This window comes from Armigeres subalbatus, chromosome 3 (assembly GCF_024139115.2).
Source record: "Armigeres subalbatus isolate Guangzhou_Male chromosome 3, GZ_Asu_2, whole genome shotgun sequence".
Taxonomy (NCBI): Eukaryota; Metazoa; Arthropoda; class Insecta; order Diptera; family Culicidae; genus Armigeres; species Armigeres subalbatus.
The window spans coordinates 103,532,557-103,538,685 of NC_085141.1; the positions used below are offsets into that span (position 1 = coordinate 103,532,557).

A 6,129-nucleotide genomic window follows, 5' to 3' on the forward strand; every position below is an offset into this window, starting at 1 on the left:
TGCTGAAATGTTAATATTATCAATATAATTGGGCTTTTGTATATTTTCACAATGGCATAAGCTAGCTATATTGTTCAACTGTTGCATGAGGTAAAAAAATGTGAAAAACGTCACAGCTAATGGAACGTACACGGTCAAGCAGTTTGACCAACAGTTACTCCACCTCTCGTTTATTCAAACATCCATCAAATTTCACCAACGCGACGAACAATCAATTTATTCGACCACGATATCACACACGAACGACCAGAAGCGCCAACGAGCACCAACCATCAAAGAATATGTGGGGGTTTGTGCAACTTCACTACAAATGCTCAAACATGTTCGGAACCGGCTCACCCCGACAACTCAAACCAAAATCAAACCGTTTTAATTTTTCCAACCGGCCGCCAACTGTCAAATGGTTGTTCGAACGACTTCACACGTTCAAACAAAGCAACAACCGAAGCGTTTTCGTGGGGCGGAGTCAATGTTATCGAACTTGCTGCTGGTGTGTACGTTGCATTATGCAAAAATTAAAACGGTTTGATTTTGGTTTGAGTTGTCGGTGGAGTCAGATTCGCCAACATGTGAGCATTTGTAGTTAGTTGCACAAACCATATATTTTGTGATGGTTGGTGCTCGAGTTGCTTCGTCATTCGTGTATATTGTTGGTCGAATAAATTGATTTCGTTTGCTGTTGGAAACTGATGGATGTTTGAATAAACGAGAGTGGAGTTAATGTTATCAAACTGCTTGACCTGTGTACGTTCCATAAGACATTGAAGCAGTGGTATCAGATTAAAGCCCTCTCCTCCTCAAGCGGTGTTACTGCGGCGAAAAGGCGACCGACTCCGCCCTTACGGCCAGTGAGGGCAAGAAGACACAAACTCGAAGCGACCCAAACGCGCTAATTAAGGCGAAACGTCGCCTGGATGGTGCCCGAGCCTGAAGGCGTGTGCAAGAAGGTGAAAGGCACTAAACAGGCACAAGTTGCTGAGCCACAAGCTGGCCCCAGCCAGCCATTGGTATCCGCCGAAGAGGATGCAAATGCTTGGCAGCTGGTCAGTAGGGTACGGAAGTCGAAACCCTCGACCTGCGAAGGTGAGAAGACAGAGGCGAGGTCTTGCTGGTGAAAACCGCAAGGACAAGTACGCTGATGTCTTCAAATCGCTGCAGTGGCCGATACCCTATCGGCCCTGTGTCAGGATGTGCGCAGCGTCAGACATACCAAGAACGGTGAGATGATCTTGGTACTGAAGCGTGGCGCGCAATCCAGCGATAACTAAAAAGCTTGCCAGGAGGTCTTGGGTGACGGCGCTCATGTCAGGTCGTTGGGTGCGAAGTGCCCTCGGTGTAACCAACTGGACGAGTCACGACCGCCGTCTCTCCGTCAAAGAGTAGTGCGGCACAGAGGTCGAGCGTCCTCTGTACGTCTAGAGAGTCTTTGGTACGCAGGAAGCCTATCTCAGACTATGGCGGTGAAACCGTGCAAGTAACACAGCTGAACCTGAACCACTGCCATCTACTCAGAAACTGCTGTGGCAGTCGGTCTCGAAGTCGAGAACCGATGTCGCTCTTCTGTCCGACCGTACAACGTCACTGCCGACAATGGCAACTGGATGGCGGACGGTATAGGTCAGGAAGGTACCAGCTCAATAGGTTGTACACTTCTCCGTGGAGGGTGTCGCGATCGCCAATCAATGGTGTGTTCTATTGTAGCTGCTACGCCCCCCAAGGTGGCCAATGGATCAATTCAACTAGATGATCGACAGGCTATCGTCCGATCTTGTAGGTCGAAGCTCGTTCGTTATAGCGGGAGATTTTAATGCTTGGGCAGTGGAATGGAGCAGACGCTGCTCCAATCAGAGGGACAAGCGTTACTCGAGGCACTTGCGAAACTCGACGCAGTGCTTGTCAATGACGGAGCCAGTAGCAGATTCCGTAGGAATGGGGACGAGTCATGGATAGATGTAACGTTTGTCAGCCCCGGTCTGTTCTGACCTGGACTGGAGGGTAGACGAGGGCTACACCATAGTGATCACTTAGCAATTTGCTTCAGGATCAACTATGTGTGCAGCAACCGAGGGCGGGTGATCCCTGCCAGGTCCGTGGGTGGAAGTCCAATCTCTTCGACAGCGAAGTTTTCACCGCAGCCCTGGTACTGGAGGCCAACACCGACAGTCTAAGCGGGAATGCGCTGGTAGCTGTTCTATCACGCGCGTGCGACGCTACTATGCCGAGGAAAGCCCTGCCAAGAAATGGCGAGACGCCGGCATACTGGTGTAGTGCCAGAATTGCAGCCCTACGATCAGCCTGCCTCAAGGCTAGACGTGGGAAGCAACGAACCGCACCGAGGAGAAAGAGCGGTCCGCCGGGAAGTGTTTTGAGCTGCGAGACTGCCCTTAACAAGGCCATTATTAGCAGCAAGAGGCGTGCTTCGACAACCTGTGCGAGGTGCCAACGCGAATCCGTGGGGTGACGCCTATGGATCGTTATGGCCAAGACCAGCGAGCTCTTCACCCCCGAACGGTCACGGGACCGGTTGGCGAGGATTATCAATACTCTTCCGTCCTGGCCACAAGTCCTGGCCTCCTCCTGTGTTGCAAGGCGCTGCGCTGGGAGTGTGGCCGGAATGGTGGCTCCGGTGACGAACGAAGGTTACTCGATGGCTAATTCCCTTGCGATGAACAAAGCTCCAGGGCCCGATGGAGTCCCAAACAGTGCACTCAAAGCAGCGATCATGCGAACCCGAACATGTTCACTGTTCAGGCTAGCTATGCAGAGATGCCCTAGATGATGCCGTATCCCTGAGAGATGGAAAAGGCAGAAGTTGGTACTGCTGCCGAAGGGAAGCCTCCGGGCGACCATCGGCGTGCAGACCAATTTGCCTGATCGACACGACGGGTAAACTGCTCGAGAGGATCATCCTCAAAGGCTCACCCGTACGCAGAGGGTACGGATGGCCTGTCGAGCAACCAGTTTGGTTTTCGGAGGGTAAGTCCACGGTGGACGCTATCAACTCGGTGCTAAAGACTGCAGAGGTAGCGATCCAACGGAAAGGCGAAATTCGATACTGTGCGTTGGTGACACTGGACGTGAAGAACGCATTCAACAGCGCAAGCTGGATGCCATCCGGTTTCGTTACACCGGCTTAGCCTGCCGGTGGGACTGTCCGGATCTTGAAGCTACTTCCAGAACCGTGTGCTGCTATACGAGACCGATGCCGGTCAGAAAGTGTTCCCATTACCGCAGGAGTCGCAAGGTCAATCCTGGGCCCGTATATGGAACCTGATGTAAGAGGTTCTGGCTAAAGTTCCCTCCTGGTGTGAAGATCGTCGGCTTTGCTGACGATGTAACCTAGAGGTCTAAGGTCAATCCCGAAGTAGAACTAACCGCAGAACACGCGATCAGCACTGTGGCGGACTGGATGAGTGCGAGAGGCCTGAGCGCTCAACATAAGACGGAGGTGGTTATCGTCGGTAACCGTAAGTCAGCACCTTGCAGTTGTTCACGTGCGAACGTCGCGAGGTGAGCACACAAGTCAGACTCACATGGGGATGGCGCAGGTGCGCATGGAGTGCATGAGCGTGTACCACGTGGTTGGGTGAGCCAAGTCAGACTCACACGGTATATAAGAGGTGAGCATCCAAGTCAGAATCACACGGTAAGATAGAGGTGGGGCGTGTTAGAGGGTGCGATAGATCGAGCACCAAGTAAGACTCGCATGGGACGGGTGCCTGTGTGAGCGAGATGGCGAACGTTAAGTACTGGCATCCCCAGAAGTAGTCTGGGAGATAGTTCCTGGGGAAATGATGGCGATGCTGGGTTAGTGTGTAAATGCATTCTCGCTAAAAAGAAAAAAAACTTGCGGTCTCCCAATCAGACAGTGCTCTATGAACGAATGAAGCTCGAACTATACAGAAGTTGCGGAAGTATTTTTGACCGGACGCAAGGATGTTAACGATCATTCAGTTATTTGCGTTCGATCATTTAGTGTTGTCCATAACACATTCCAGAAGCTGACTTTCAAAATATGTTGTATGGTGGACTTCTAGTGCGAAGTTTTCTTCTGCCTAATGGTTCGTTGTTTAAATTCCACTAGTAACGGAGTTATATATAGTTTCAGCTTAGACTAAATGATACAAAATTCCAATAATTTAGTTTAATTTAATGTAACTAGCGCTCTAACTCCGTTATTAGTTAATTCAATAAGAACCATTAAAATGAGATGACAAACATGATTTGAAATTCTTCTGAATATTGAAACTAGATGATCATTAACATCACTATATGAACGATAGTACGTTGTTATATATCTGCCATCCACCGCGAATATCTTATTCCTTGATTCGTCAATCAAGCCAGGTCCGACCAAGCCTTTTCCGGAGACTCAACGTAATTTCTATCGAAGAACAGCGTCTCCTCTCGGGATGCTTACATGTATCGGCCTATCTCACTGACCTCTTAGATATCCAAGGTCGTCGAGAGTCTAGTCAACCGCTTGAGCACGGTATTGGATGCTACTTCACTGGATTAGTTGACGTCCTCCAGGACGCCTTGCAGCAGGGTAATCACGCAGAAGGCAAAATAATTATTAAATAAATGAGCATTTGCCCGGGTCAACGCACTATACGATTCCTTTTTTTGAGCATGATTTTTCACACATTCGTATAGAGACCATTATGGCAAACAGATAGATCAAGATTATGATCAATCACGAAGTAACCACAATTTACGGTCCCATATCCCTCATTCCATCAAACGGTAGGATGGAATTATATGGCGGTTTTCTTTTCTGAGTAAATCGAACTGTTTCGAGCTGCCGAGCTGGGGAACAGACGCTCATGCAGGTTTGATTAGAGTCCCTCCACTCCAGACTGGGCTAGTGCGCTTTGGGCGGCACACGGTCACTCGAATATGGCCAGCTTTTGCGGATACATGCAGCTTTTTATAGAAGTTCAACAGAGCCTACTGTCAAACCCCATCACATCCTAGGCAGGCCCTCCCAGGTCGCACCACCTCACTCTGCTGATGTCAGAAGGACAACAGTGCTCATTACCTACACACAGCTAAGTACGCAACCCTTACTGACGGTCTATGTCATTGGCAGCAGCCCGTGGAAGCGTGAGAGTTGGATTTTGTGAGGACCAGGGCTATGTTTGTCGCCTCGGCCCAGATGTCAACTCACCATTTCGTAATCATGTTTGATTATGTCAATCAATTTTATTCCATATATTTTGTTGATTAGGAAGAGTGGTTTTTTGGACGATTGGTCTTTTCGGATGAATGGAATCTGGGCGAGTGTCATTCGCGCGTTTGAGATAGAATCTACGGCGCCAATAGAAATTTGGCTGGCACTAATCTTGTCGCTTCTTTTTGCTAACATGCGTGCTCGCTGCTAAATAAATCACAAAAATTAGTATCATTTATTCATAGAATATCGTAAAGCTTTTTTTTAAGTTATGCTGTCAGCATCACTGTCTGGTTAGTGTGGTTTTAGTTGATCCAAATATTAAGAGCCACAAAACACATGTATAGATTAAATTAAGGAATTTACATTTTTATTATTTCAAGTTTTCATTTTATCCCTTCTTGCCATTTAATTTAGTGCCATTTAATGTCTAGTATGAAGAACTAACACGCGATCTAATGAGTAAATCTTCCAACTGCATGCTCATCGGCCGAATCAAACATGAATGTGTGTACAAGGCGAAAATCCATAAACAAACGGGGCTTCCCAGATGATTACCGGGCGCAACGGGGAAACGACGCAGACGACGTAAAAACTTGTTTTGTTGTTCGCACCTTCACACTGTCGAATAACCGGTCGGAAGCCGAAGAAGGTACCGCGAGTCACGACACGAAGTCACTGATCCGCGATTTTGAACTTGACACCGGGAACCGAACCATGATAGTGTGGCGGAACGGTTCCCAAACTGTGGGCCACAGTTTTCGAGGGGCTTGTGGCGGAAGAAAGAAGTCAAGAAGATGAAGAAGAAAGGAAGAAGGAAGAGAAAAGAAGAAAAAAAGAAGAAGGAAAGTAAAGAATAATGAAAAGAAAAGAAAGAAGGAATAGAAATAGAAGAAAAGAGAAAATTAAGAAAGGAAAAGAAAAAGAAGAGAAGAGAGAGAAGAAAAGAAAAATAG

The 6,129-nt window shown here is 48.1% G+C and overlaps 1 protein-coding gene across 1 annotated transcript in view; it reads left to right on the top strand.

The window, feature by feature from the left end:
• The window catches only part of LOC134224766 (pyrokinin-1 receptor), a 680,810-nt gene that overhangs the window by 1,181 nt on the left and 673,500 nt on the right, over positions 1 to 6,129 (top strand). The window lies entirely within an intron of this gene.